Source organism: Bombus vosnesenskii, unplaced genomic scaffold (genome assembly GCF_011952255.1).
Source record: "Bombus vosnesenskii isolate JDL3184/JDL3185 unplaced genomic scaffold, Bvos_JDL3184-5_v1.1 scf7180000013642, whole genome shotgun sequence".
In the NCBI taxonomy this organism is placed as follows: Eukaryota; Metazoa; Arthropoda; class Insecta; order Hymenoptera; family Apidae; genus Bombus; species Bombus vosnesenskii.
Genome location: NW_022883164.1, coordinates 9,712 through 23,542, shown reverse-complemented (window position 1 = coordinate 23,542; position 13,831 = coordinate 9,712). Strand labels below are relative to the sequence as shown.

The window sequence follows — 13,831 nt, the reverse complement described above, 5'->3', positions numbered from 1 at the left end:
CCCAGTATAAATAAACGGACGTGATCGCGAGTTTGTATATACCGAGTACCTACGAATTATCGATCAATATCTACGAGTTATTATCCGAGTCATCCGAGTTATAGTTATCGAGTTTTTCACAAGCGACCATACCCTAGCTTCGCGAATACATTTGTACGAGCGTCTCTCGACGGTATTTATATTTATTCGTATTTATTTTATTTATTCTAAATATATTCGAGGCGTTGCAGCAGCAATTTCTCGTATTCTCTAAATTATTGATCCTAACACGATCCATTACATGATCGATAACTCTTTACGATTGCGTCCGTTTAAACTGGTACAGTATAAACTGGTCGGAGGAGAATCGGAAAATTCAAATTCGTCTTCGTTCGACAGTTGCACGTAGCGGCAACATAGTTTTGTCCGGAGTTTATTTATTGCTACATTATGTATGTCCTAACGATATTGATACTCCGAGGCAAAAAAACAACATAATTTGAATTGTCCTCTAGCTCATGTACCGCTACATGTACTTTCAAGGAGCAAAACTGGCACAGTCCCGCTTGTGACGCGAAACGGAGATTATCGTTTCCCTTCCTTTAACGCATTTTGCCATTGAAAGACACGAATTTCTGTGACTTGTTTTATCTCTGTTATAAAAGTTGATATTTACAATTTTGTAGTTTTTATGCAAACGTAAAAGGTAAGTAAATATTAATAAATATTATAATAATATAATATAGTACTGTATAATAATATTAATAAATGCTTCGCTATTTACTTGTTTTATTTCCATTAAAGTATATTGTATTGTATTTTTCATTAGAGTACTTTCACTTTTATTTGGTGTAATAATAAACATATACGTTAATATTCATTGACATTAGTGTAATTGTAAGCTTCACTGTAAATTTAATAAAATTGATAAGAACGGTATTGTTAACAGTGTATATATTTGTAATTAAACTAGATTTTATTCTCAACGTTACTTCATTATTTTATTATTGTTTCATATAAATATTTTTTTGAAAAATAATTTACATATGCTTCTAAGTTAAGTGTTTGTATTAATTGTTACATATGTCATAATTTCAACCACAATATTAAATTATGGTATGTATTATTAAAAAGTATAGTTTAATGTATATATTAAATACTTATGTAGTATCGTTGAGCTGTGCTCAGCGCTGTAGAGGTCGCTGTTGGGTACGGCCGCTCTTTTCCTCATTTTTTGTACCGTGGAAGAAAAATCGGACTCCTACGTTCGTAACCTAAGGCGCTAACCACTTCGTCGTCCGACACTAGTTAGTGTCGAGTGGTGCTATTTAACTATCGAGTGCCACCATAGGCCCTTCTTTCCACGATACTACACTTATAAAGAATTTATTTGTAGATTTATCGGTTGTAGGAATATCGGTACTACATCAAAGAATCGGATTAAAGCACTAATTACCAAAGATATATTGAATATACGTTGCTTGGGTGTTAAAAAATCTGTTAACGACCATTTTGGAGATACTTTGCTCAAACACCACAACCTGGCCCTTCAACTTCAACTACGCCGAAAGTTTTGAAGAGCCGAGCAAAAAGAGAGGGTTGAAGGAAAGCTGCAATTAATATTAAAAAACAACAGTCAATGTCACTTGTTGCAAAATTACGAAGGCCATTAATTCGTGACGATGACAGTAATGTAAATGTTTGTATCATATTATGATGAAATTTAATATCTTTAATCTTACCCCGAATCTCATGTTACTGATCAATACTAACCTTTATATATAGTATCTAATAATGATACCTAAAAGATATCGGTTAATTAATATGTTGAAATCTAATCGTTTAATGTATGTACATTGTGCATATAAATTCTATTATAACGTAATTAAATATATCCTACATTTTTAGAGGAAACGTGAAAACCGATCTAAAAAAAAGGAAAAGTGCTAGAAGTAGCTCAGAAGAAGAAATAACACAAAGCCCTACAAAACATAGTAAATGAGAAAAGTGTTTTAAGCGAAACAATTTCAAGGAAGATCGCGGGTACTTCACAGACACATTTACAGGATCATCTTTCTATAAGAGAAGATGCAATACAGCCAGAAAAGTGTTCAATGACAACAAGAAATAGTAATAGAAAGAGAACTTTTTTACAGAGTGAAAACACGAAGATGCATCAGCTAAAAGAAGAAGATGAGTCATTCCCTGAAGTGAAAAAGTTTCAAGCAAATATTCAGAAACAAGAAATTAAAAAGCGGCAAAACAGATCTATGACATTGTGTTTCGATCGCGGAGAGACGCGATCGCGAGGAAGCACGCCAACGGGAGTCGTAAATTCCCGTCACGATTAGATAATCGACGCCACGAAATGATCGATCCCCTATTTTGATTAGGATAATAGAGGTGATTAATTGAATATGACACTGATGTAACAAGGTGTGAATGACAGTTTATTCCAACAACTTTGTGAAGAAGATAGTTACGCTGGTGCGTATGTATAAGATAAGTGACTGACTGATCTTCGGGTGTAGACCCGGTCGAAGGATGTTGTATGTTTGAAGGTTGAAGAATCAGTGATGTTCGGTGACGATGCTGTAGCGGAGGAAAGCTAAGGATGCGTGTGTCTAGCGCACGGGACCATCGGATTTGTTGTTAATTGGTTAAACGAAGGTTGGTGGACTAGGAAGGGTCTTAGCTGCTCTCGATAGAAAGTTGTTATTAGGAAGCATCGTACGTGGGAAAACCCAACTTTCCCTTGTCAAGCCGTGGTAGACAATAATCTTTAGAAATGATTCAGAAAACAGATGTTTGTTGGGTCTGAAGGACCTTAGCAAGCAAATTAGTGGGATTTATGACGGGTGCTTAAGGTTATTGAGAGTACGCCGTAAGAATGAGCGGACATCTGGGGCCTGTCTGGCCCGTGGTGTATGGCCGGGTCCAGATAGAGTGTTGCACGACGCAACATATTGAGTGAAGATGAAATACAACCATCTTCGGAGGAAGAGAGAATGCTCTATTCGATCCACTTGAACAGGCAGGCACGGACACTTCAAAACTTGTTCAACTAGGATAACTAGAACGAAAACACGAGAACAAAACACTAGAGCTATTGCACGAACAAAAGCTTTGAAAAATACAAACATTGCAGAGGAAGCGATTGCATATAAATCCGCTGCGTTAAATGTGCAGGTACACACCCCACTGACCAGTGCACTAAATCACCGGAAACCCCAACGAAGTGCATCCACTGTCAAGGTGACCATTCTGCTAACTACAAAGGCCGCTCAGCCTACAAAACCTTATGTATAAATAAGAATCCCAAGCTTAGAGCCAAAGAGACAACCAATCAAATACCCACTCTTCCGAAATTCACTACTACTTCAATCTCCTATACTACTCCCAAACAGTACAAGGAAATCAAAATAATCCAAATAACCACAGGGTCCATTCTCAAAATAATGTCTCCAATTCGTAAAACACAGACAACGTCTCTAGTGTCACAGTGGCCCCGGGAATGCAGCAATAGGATAATCATATCTCACATACCTTAGCCATCGAAACAGTAACTAAGCAGTAACAGGATCCCTATGTGACCGGCATCCAACGATAACCCCTCCACAGGAGCCAACCCCTTGATATAAAAAAACCTCCCAAGTCAGTACTCGACATTCTATTCTGTTGTGTTATAACATTCTGTATCGTTACTTTGTCAGTTTCTAATAAATTTTGTAATAACGATCATAATTGAAATACGAATCTATTAAGGAAATTCGAGGATTTGGTAATACAAATAATTGACTATATTTCACACACAATAGCTATACATCTATATTACACTCTGAAGAACGTCTTGCACGCACGCTGGTCGCCAACCGACTATACAGAATCTTTTAACGGCAGTCTTTTGTCTCAACTAAGACCTGGACGCCCTCTGACCCTTACACACACACTCTCATGTACAGTGTAAATGTATCACTTCCCTAACAATTTTTATGATTAGATTTAAATTATTAATATTTGTATTTTTAGTAATATTAATTAGTTCTTTTATTTAATTATATAGAATTAGATATATAAATTTAAATAATAAATATTTAATTAATCGTTTTTATTATTTAATATTAATGTTTTTAATATCAATAATTTTTTAAATTTTGAGACCTAATATATTAACTTTATTATTAGGATGAGATGGTCTGGGTTTAATTTCTTATTGTTTAATTATTTATTATCAAAAATTTTTATCATTTAATTCAGGAATAATTATAGTAATTTTAAATCGTTTAGGTGATTCTAGTTTATTAATAATTATTTCTTTTTTAGTAATTTTTGGTACATGAAATTTAATTTTATATAAAATAGTTTTATTAATTTTATTAATATTCTTTTTAATAGTATTTACAAAAAGTGCACAATTAATATTTATGATGTGATTACCAGCTGCAATAATTACTCCTACTTCTGTGTCTTCATTAGTTCATTCATCAACTTTAGTTACTGCTGGAATTTATTTATTAATCAATTATGAGATAATAATTGATTTTAAATATAAAAGATTTATTTTAATAATTTCAAGAATAGCAATATTAGTTTCAGGAGTTATAGCTAATTTTGAAATAGATTTTAAAAAGATTATTGCTTTATCAACATTAAGTCAATTAGGTCTTATAATAAGAATTTATTCTTTAGGAATAACAGATTTAACATTTTTACATTTATTTATTCATGCATTTTTTAAATCTATAATATTTATGTGTGTTGGAAGATTTATTCATTATATAAATGGTATTCAGAATTTTCGTTTTTATTCTGGTATATTTTATTTATATCCAATAAAAGGATTATTAATAATATTTTCATTATTAATATTATGTGGATTTCCGTTTTTAGTAGGATTTTATTCTAAAGATTTAATTGTTGAATATTATTTTTTAAATATGAAAAGAATTTTTAGTACAATAAATTTAATTTTTGGAACTATTTTTACTGTATCTTATTCTTTTCGTTCAATATATATAATGATAATGAATAATTATAAAATAAATTTAATAAATTTAAATGAAGATTGGATTATAGCTAGGGTTATATCAATAATTTTAATTATTATATTAATTTTAAGAAAATTTATTTTTAATTTATTTTTTTATCATTTAAATATTAATTTGATTTTTATTTATAAGTATTTTGTGTTTAAGATAATTTTATTGGGGTTAATATTTTCAATTTTAATATTAAATATTTATTTGAAAAAAATTAATATTTATCAAAAGATTTTTTATAATAGAATTTTTTTATAAGTTTATAATGAGTTATTTAACAAATAAAATAATTTATTATGAATTTTATTTTGAAAAATGTTTAGTTGAAACATTTACAGGAAAGATTATAGGATATGTTTGTGATTTATTAGAAATACATTTTAGATTAAAAATTTCTTATTTATTATTAATATATATTTATTTATTAATATTAATAATAATAATTTGATTATAAATATATTTATAATTAATTATTTAATTATTATTACTAATTTATATTTAAATTAAATAAAGAGAAAGATGAACTTGTTTAATTTAAATAGCTTATACATTTAGAGCATAATATTGAAAATATTAGGGAAATTTAAAAAATTTTTGAATATTAAAAAAAAAATATTTAAAAATATTAATATGTATGTCGGATTAGCACTGGGAGTAGGGTTGTGGGCGTCAAATGAATCTTCACGGGAATTAGCCATTGGTAGGGTACACGCAGGTGTAGTTTATTACAATAATAGAGTTATTACAGTCTTGACAATTGATCACGACAATTGGCACTCGCGACACTAGTGACGATGGTCTCAGGCCCGATAACGAATCCGCGGCCAACGGGATCACAAAAGAACGTGTCGGAGATGAAAGGAAAACCGGAGCCTTCCCTTTGCAATTTTGCGAGAGTCTTCTGGTGCTTTAGCCTGGATTTTGTCATAGCTGTAATTAAGCAATTGTTGTCATTTGTAATTGTTCGATATATGTGATGGCGAGGGTGGGTTCGAGGTGGCAGCTGGTCGCCGAGCGTAGCCGCGGTCACGGGATAAACGTTTTGCCTGACGAAGGTGTGGATCGGTTGTATTGTTCTCCCTAGAAATCACATAGAATTGTACTTTGGAGATGTCGATATAATGGGACACACGTTGTATTAGGAATCAGACTCCAGACAGAGGCTGCCTAGCAACGACGTTTGGATCTTTCTCGATGCTTCCAAAGAGTATACAACAAACTCTTGGCAGAGTCTGCCTAGCAGCGGCGATTGGAAGCTTCTCGATGCATCCAGCGAGCATATAACGAACAAAATGCAGTCGTACAGCGAAAAAGATTTTCATCAGATATTCATTCGTGTGATCGCCTTGGAAAGTGATACATCGAGCAATTTACCGAGTGCCTCAGCAATCGTATTTTTTTTGTGTTTAAATTATTCTACGCATAGTAAAGAGTTATCCCGTTGACCGTGGATTCGTTTGGAATCATTAGTTAAACTTATCATTTGTTAATCTTATCATTCATTAAACTCAATATTCATAATATTTTGTAAAATCTTGTATATTCGCGTAAATATAATCTCTGTTTCATAAAACGATGGCTAATTCAAACGAAGAATCGTTACACGCCTTAAATTCTAATGTTAACCCGACATAGATATATATATATATATATATATAATATTTTAAAATATTAATAAAAAATAATAATATTACTATAAATATTTAATTATCTATAAAATTAAATTATAAAATATTAATACTTAAATATTCTACCCTTTATTTTTAAATTGTTTAATATACAATTTTTTTTATTTTGAAAAAATGGAAATTACTATAATATAAATTGTATAATATATAATTTAAAAATTTTTTATTTATGATATATATATATTAAATTATAAAATATCAAAAATTTTAATTATATATTAATATAAATAAAAAATATTAATGATATTATAAAATTAAAAATATTAAAAATTTTAAGATTGTATTTTTAATATTAATAAAAAAATATTAATAATATTACTATAAATATTTTTTTATAATATTTAAATAAATATAATTATTAAATTATAAAAATATTAAAAATTTTTAAATTATATTTTATAGTTATATATAAATTATATAGTTCTAATAAAAAGATATTAATAATATTATTATAAATATTTTATTTATAATACTTATATAAATATAGTAATTATTATTATTATTAAATTATAAAAATATTAAAAATTTTAATTTAATATATATATATTATTTATTCATTAATACGTTCATGCTGTAATACACGAACATATGCGTTACTCTGCTACTCACGATGCATCGTAACAAGTATGCATTTTTGTATGAAAAACCGTTTATTTTCATTTTATGTTCGTTTTTAAAGTCAGATGCGATACGAAATAACGTCAGTGTTGTTTTCTGGCTGCTCGCGAACATATGATATCTATTCCATTTTCAAATTGATTTTATCTACACGTTAAAGCGAGCTGTGGAATAAATCAAACTTGCTCGAGCCTGCTTGAATCTCTGTATCATTGTATCATAATGTGAGAACTTTCACAAGCCTAAATCTTGGCAGTCTGACGATCGAGAATATTGCTATCGGAAGAATCGCTCTCATCCGTAAACAAGATATTTCCAAGGATTGCGTTATAATTTTCTTAGCGGCTAACCATCGAATATTCGTCAAACGACATAATTTCGCACACGGCGAACCTTATAACGTACACCTTTTTGGCGTATTATTTTTCCCACTTTTTTTTTTTTTTTTATTAACGTGGAGGACACCAGGTCGCTTCTGGGAAAAAGCGGCGTGGTAGTGGCGGACGCCAACGGACTAAAACCTCCATGATGACCGTCCCGGCAGCGATCTAGAGGGGCCCGGGAACTGGTGTGAGGGATACACCCCCCCCCCCGCGCTCAATACACCCCCTAATGGAGCGATATGCGTCCACGTCACACCGCGCCTCGTCGCCGGAGCCGCCGTGCCAGACAGTCCGGTTCCCCTGCCGGGCTGATTTGCTGCCCCGGGGCGCTGAGTTGCCAGCGCCTAAGTTTGCACCCCACCGGGGGGCGCGACGGACCTAGCGCGCCTCACCGAAGCGCTTCCATGGCCTCTGCCGCGCCCTCGCCGGTCAATTCTCTCAGGGTGAGAGTATTATTTTTCCCATTGCTGCGTGTGAAACCCCTATTGGACAAACTGTTCTTTGCAATACATCGATGGATAAATACGCGCACAAACACGCAATACGTGCAATAGAATGCTCGAGGTCAATTTTGTGATCCTCTTTTTCAACAGATCTTCGCAAATCCGAAGGTGTAGAATTACCTCCCAAAGACATAAGATGACAACAAACACTTTCTTGACACACTGTATAACATTGAGGTATCCAGTTTTGCCACATACAATTTTGTCATTGTCACGTTTGACATGTTCTTTCATTGAAGACATCGATGGACGCTGTGTTCCAGAAATCGCCAATCACACTTGGCGAAGCATAATAGTAATTTACAATAACAAATACTTAAGAATGCCTAATTTTGTTAAACATAGGGTTCAATTTACAATTATGTAAATATTACTTCTTGAAAGTAACTTCTTAATCAATTTTAACAAATTTTGTAAAATCATGTAATAAATCTTGTTATTTATCATACGCGTGTATTAAGCCAACTGCCAACCGAACATGTTCAAACTGTATTTTTTTCAAAACGGGACCTTAAGCTAAAAAGCTTTATTTCACATATTCGACTTGTTCTTGTATGTGGTATCAGCACCTAGTCGGATGCCCGCGTTATGCAGGACACCCTGATGGCGTTGAACGCAACGATTCAAATTGAACTGAAAAGTCGTTATGTTTTCAGAGGACTTGTGTGTAGAGGATGGTTGATCGTGAGATTTATTAGACAAGATTGCTCGTTGTTGAAACCTTCAAGTATATTTTCAAATGATTAAATAAATAATTATAGATAATGTTCGCAAAGACGGTAGATACTCGTAGATACTGATCCATAACTCTCGTGAACTCTTTACGATTGCGTCCGTTTAAACTGGTATAGTATAAACAGATCGGGGGAGAGTCGGAGAATTCAAATTCGTCTTTGTTCGACGGTTCGACGGTAACGTAACGGCGACATTGTTTTGCCCGGAGTTTATTTATTAATATATTATGTATGTCCTCACGATCTTGATACTCCGAAGCAAAAAAAACAACAACATGATTTGAAATGTTCTCTAGCTCATGTACCGCTACGTGTACTTTGAAGGAGCAAAACTGACACAGTTCCGCTTGTGACGCGAGACGGAGATTATCGTTTCACTTCCTTTAACGCATTTTTGCCATTGAAAGACACTAATTTCTGTGACTTGCTTTATCTCTGTTATAAATCTCTCTTTATATTTAAAATTTTATAGTTTTTGTGCAAACGTAAAAGGTAAGTAAATATTAATAAATATTATAATAATATAATATAATGCTATATAATAATATTAATAAATACTTCGCTATTTACTTATTTTATTTCCATTAAGGTATATTGTATTTTTCATTGCATTACTTTCATTTTTATTTAGTGTAATAATAAACGCATACGTTAATATTCATTGGCATTAGTGTAATTGTAAGCTTCACTGTAAATTTAATAAAATTTATAAGAACGGAATTGTTAAAAGGGTGTATATGTGTAATTAAACTAGATTCTATTCTCAATGTTACTTCATTATTTTATTATTGTTTCATATATATATATATTTTTTTAATTTAATAGATCTAAACACATGTGTATGTATTAATTGCTATATACGTCATAATTTCAACCATAATATTAAATTATGGTATGTATTATTAAAAAGTATAGTTTAATGTATATATTAAATATATATCATTTATTCGTAGATTTTAAATATGGATACTGGATCAAAGAAGGAGATTAAAGAAATGATTACCAAAGATATATCGAATATACATAATTATTCCTTGGATGTTAAAAAATATATTAACAACCAGCTTGAAGACACTGGATTATTTACATGGTTTAATTGCTGAAATACCACAATCAGTCCCTGGCCCTTCAACTACAAAGAGGCCGAAAGTTTTGAAGAAAAAAGGTTATCGCCGTAAAGAGACTATCCCAGAAAATGATATTATCAATACTGATAATACAGTAACAGATTCAGCAGTACATGATAAAACAGAAAATAAAGATGTAAATACAGGGGATGTGCTGGAAACAACAATTGACCGAACAAAAAGAAAGGCTGCAATAAAAGCTGCAATTAATATTAAAAAGCAGCAGTCAATGTCACTTGTTACAAAATTACGAAGGCTAACTCTTGATGATGACAGTAATGTAAATGTTTGTGTCATATTATGATGAAATTTAATACTTTTAATCTTACCCCATATCTTATGTTACTAATCAATACTAACCCTTATATGTAGTACCCAATAATGTTTGATATCGGTTAATTAATGCGTCAAAATCTAATTGCTTATACAATTGTATGTACATTGTGTATATAAATACTACTATAACGTTGTTAAATATATTCTAAATTTTTAGAGGAAACGTGGAGGCCGACCTAAAAAAAAGGAAAGTGCTAGAAGTAGTTCAGATGAAAAAAACACAAAAGGTCCTACAAAACATAGTAAAACAAAAAAGAATGTTTTAAGCGAAACAATTTCAAAAGAAGATGCAATACAGCCAGAAAGGATTGAACCATTAAAGTCTTCAATGACAACAAGAGATAGTAATATAAAGAGAACTTTTTCACGGAGTGAAAACACGAAGGGTAAATATTCTAATATTATTGATGATAGAGTAATTCCATCAGCAAGAAATGATATTGAAGATCCTTCAATATGCGAGGATGCACTTGAGAAATTTACTCCTCTTATGAATTCCACGATGGACATCAATTCTACTTATACGCAAAAGATGATGGACGCTACCGCAATTGTAGAACCTTTATTACCAATAAAATCAAACGAAACGGTAGTAATTAATAAAAACTTGGCTAGTAGTATAGGAAAAAATAATGAACCTAAATTTACATCACGGTCGCCAATAACTCTGCAGGAGGAGGTTCAGCAGCTGAATCAAGCGATTGGACTCACCGAGTTGGAAGAATTATTCGCAGAAGGTGAAATGTCTAATAGAAACATGACGAAACAGGACATTCAAAATGAAATGAAGAAAAATGTGCCCGTAAGAAGGAGAATCGAGGCCTTTGAAAAAGAAAAAATTTCAGAAAAAGCCATTGTTCAAAAACTGGCACGAAGATCTGTCGAAAAAGCAAAAAAAAATCTTATTAGCGAAACAAAAGAAGGAGACTCAGATGATGACATCGCAGGTAACATTACAAACAGTATCAAAGTATTCTTCTGTTATAAAAACACAAGCTATTATTCATTCGATATTTTATCCAAAATATAGCTCCAAACAGTAAGGTCCACTTCTGTTTTGCACAGTAAATCTGACGACGACACATCGGACGATGAAGCCAGACCAAGGCGTACAATTCCACATTAGGCGCAATGTAAGTGTTGTTTTACTTAATGAGTTAATAAACATTATAATGCATGGAGTACTCGAATTTTTATCAATTTTAGCGTACATACGCGAAAATGAACTTGCAATGAAACGATAAATTCCGAAGAAAGCAGTCTATAAATTCTTTGATAGAAGAATGTGCACACCAGATTTAACTGAAATGTTTGAAAATATAGATAGGAGTAGATTACAACGCACGTCCAGTGCAATATGGAAGACACCACCGCGTTATTCCATGATGGAAAACGAATAGAAGTTATAATTTGTTAAACTGAATGTTGTTGATTTCAAATTGTGCCTTAGAGCAGGAATACTTGCCATACCTTGCGTGTAATATAAAAATGATGTTACATTGTAACTATCGTTAAAAGATGTATGTGTTCTTAAAATATACCAATGAACGTAAGACTATTTCACTTTTTATATTTTAGAATGATCATAGGCATATATTATTTTTCTTATACTAATCAAATTTTACCATTTTTTCTTATTTATATGTATCTTCTTAAGAATTAATAAATAAACCAATTAATAAATAATTGTTTTGGTACGACTTTTTAATGAGAAGTAAATTTTATTAGATTTGCCTTATTATCACTGTCGTGTAATAATTCGCGAGATACGCGTGATATAATTCGTACGATTAAATAGCACTGGTGATTTCGTCTCTTCGTGTAACGAGGAGGGTCTGGTAAATGGGTCGACCGTGGACGTTCAATCTTGTAAGAGAACAAACGGCGGCACCGTATCGTCGAGCATTTTTCTCTCGGTCAACAGCCATCCATTTTATATTTAGCACGTTCGGTTGCGACGCTAAATTTTCGTTACACCACCAGTTGTTTCGTCTGAAATTCGCGTGACGTAAGTGCATTACACTCTCGCACCCGTCAGCCATTCCTGCGACCACTTCGCGTGCGTTAACTCGATAATATTTCGTCTCTGTTACCTTGTCGCCGTTGCTGCTTGACACATCTCGCTTGCTGGACGACTGATCGATGAAAATTAAAACGGGACGCTGATTTACCGTATCGTTATTTTTGTGTCAGGTATTCTCTTTTTGCCGTTTCGGCGAATTATTTTCATTTCGAACTTTTTTAGTCTTATTGTTACGTCGATTCTTATATTTCAGGATCTAGTCTTGTACGTACGCTGGGGAGCGTTTTTATTTATTGATTCAACAAAGAATATCGTTGTAGGTGTCATACATGCGAGTAAAAGTAACGAAGTACGAGCAGTTTCACTGTAACATACTTCCTGATAATTTCTCGTTATTTATACCATAAGAAAGTATCAAAGAGGAACTCTTATCTCGAACGTGGATCTATTTGTCGATAATGCATGCGTGTAATACTCGAGTGTCGTTCATACAGCGTAAATATACGTGCACATACGTAAACCTTTTATGATTTTTGTATCAAAGGCAGACCTGCTATAATACTCACAAGTGAAATATAATTCTACGAAAGAAAATGGAGCAAAAGAGTTTCGTTGGTAATATATTCTTCCTTTTTCATCTCAAGTTTCCTCTTTGTTGTGCTTCTGTTACATTATAATCCTGTTAGATTTACGCGCGCAAAATTTCACTTTGTTGCACTATATCTCATCATCGCCATCTGCCGAACACCTGTGAGAAACGCGGTTTACTTTGTCTCAAAGCGAGCAAACGTCTAATTTCACAAATTGGATTTTCATCAACAGCGAGAAGGGCATATGCGATGTAAAGGAGGCTGTAAGGGCGTCCTAGGGCTTACGGTGGTTGTCACGATGCCGGAAGTGGCGCCGAGCAGACACGTCAAGGGAGAATCAGAATCGCTATTGGGAAAACCATCACGAACATTTGTCCTTCGCGCCATCAAAATTCTATCTTCTGAGATATTTTTCGCGTTTCCGAGGTCATCGCCACTCTCCTTAACTTTGCCTTACGATGTATAATATCTCGATGTTACGGTAGTTAGAAATTTGTATTAATTTGGAGAACCTTGCAAAAGTACGCAAATCTGCTACGATAGTCGGATAGAGAGTATCGGCAGAGATCTGTTCCTTTATCGTGAAACTCTCTCGGACAACTTAGATGCTACCAGATATCGATTCTCGCATCCAACCATTTCGTAATAAACGTAGATCATCCAAGAAATTTCTCAATTGTCATCCGTTAATTTCGCGCAACTTTTGCTTTATTTTAGCTACGTGGGAACCTATTAGTGCGCAAATGTTACCCCGAAAATGTTACTCCTCTGTGCCAAATATCGTTCACGTGTATAATCAAAGTTGCATAAA

At 32.8% G+C, this 13,831-nt stretch overlaps 1 pseudogene; it reads left to right on the top strand.

Annotated features, from left to right (window-relative positions):
• The first annotated feature begins 468 nt into the window (after positions 1 to 468).
• LOC117238847 lies at positions 469 to 11,533 on the top strand (annotated as a pseudogene).
• The last annotated feature ends 2,298 nt before the right edge of the window (positions 11,534 to 13,831 follow it).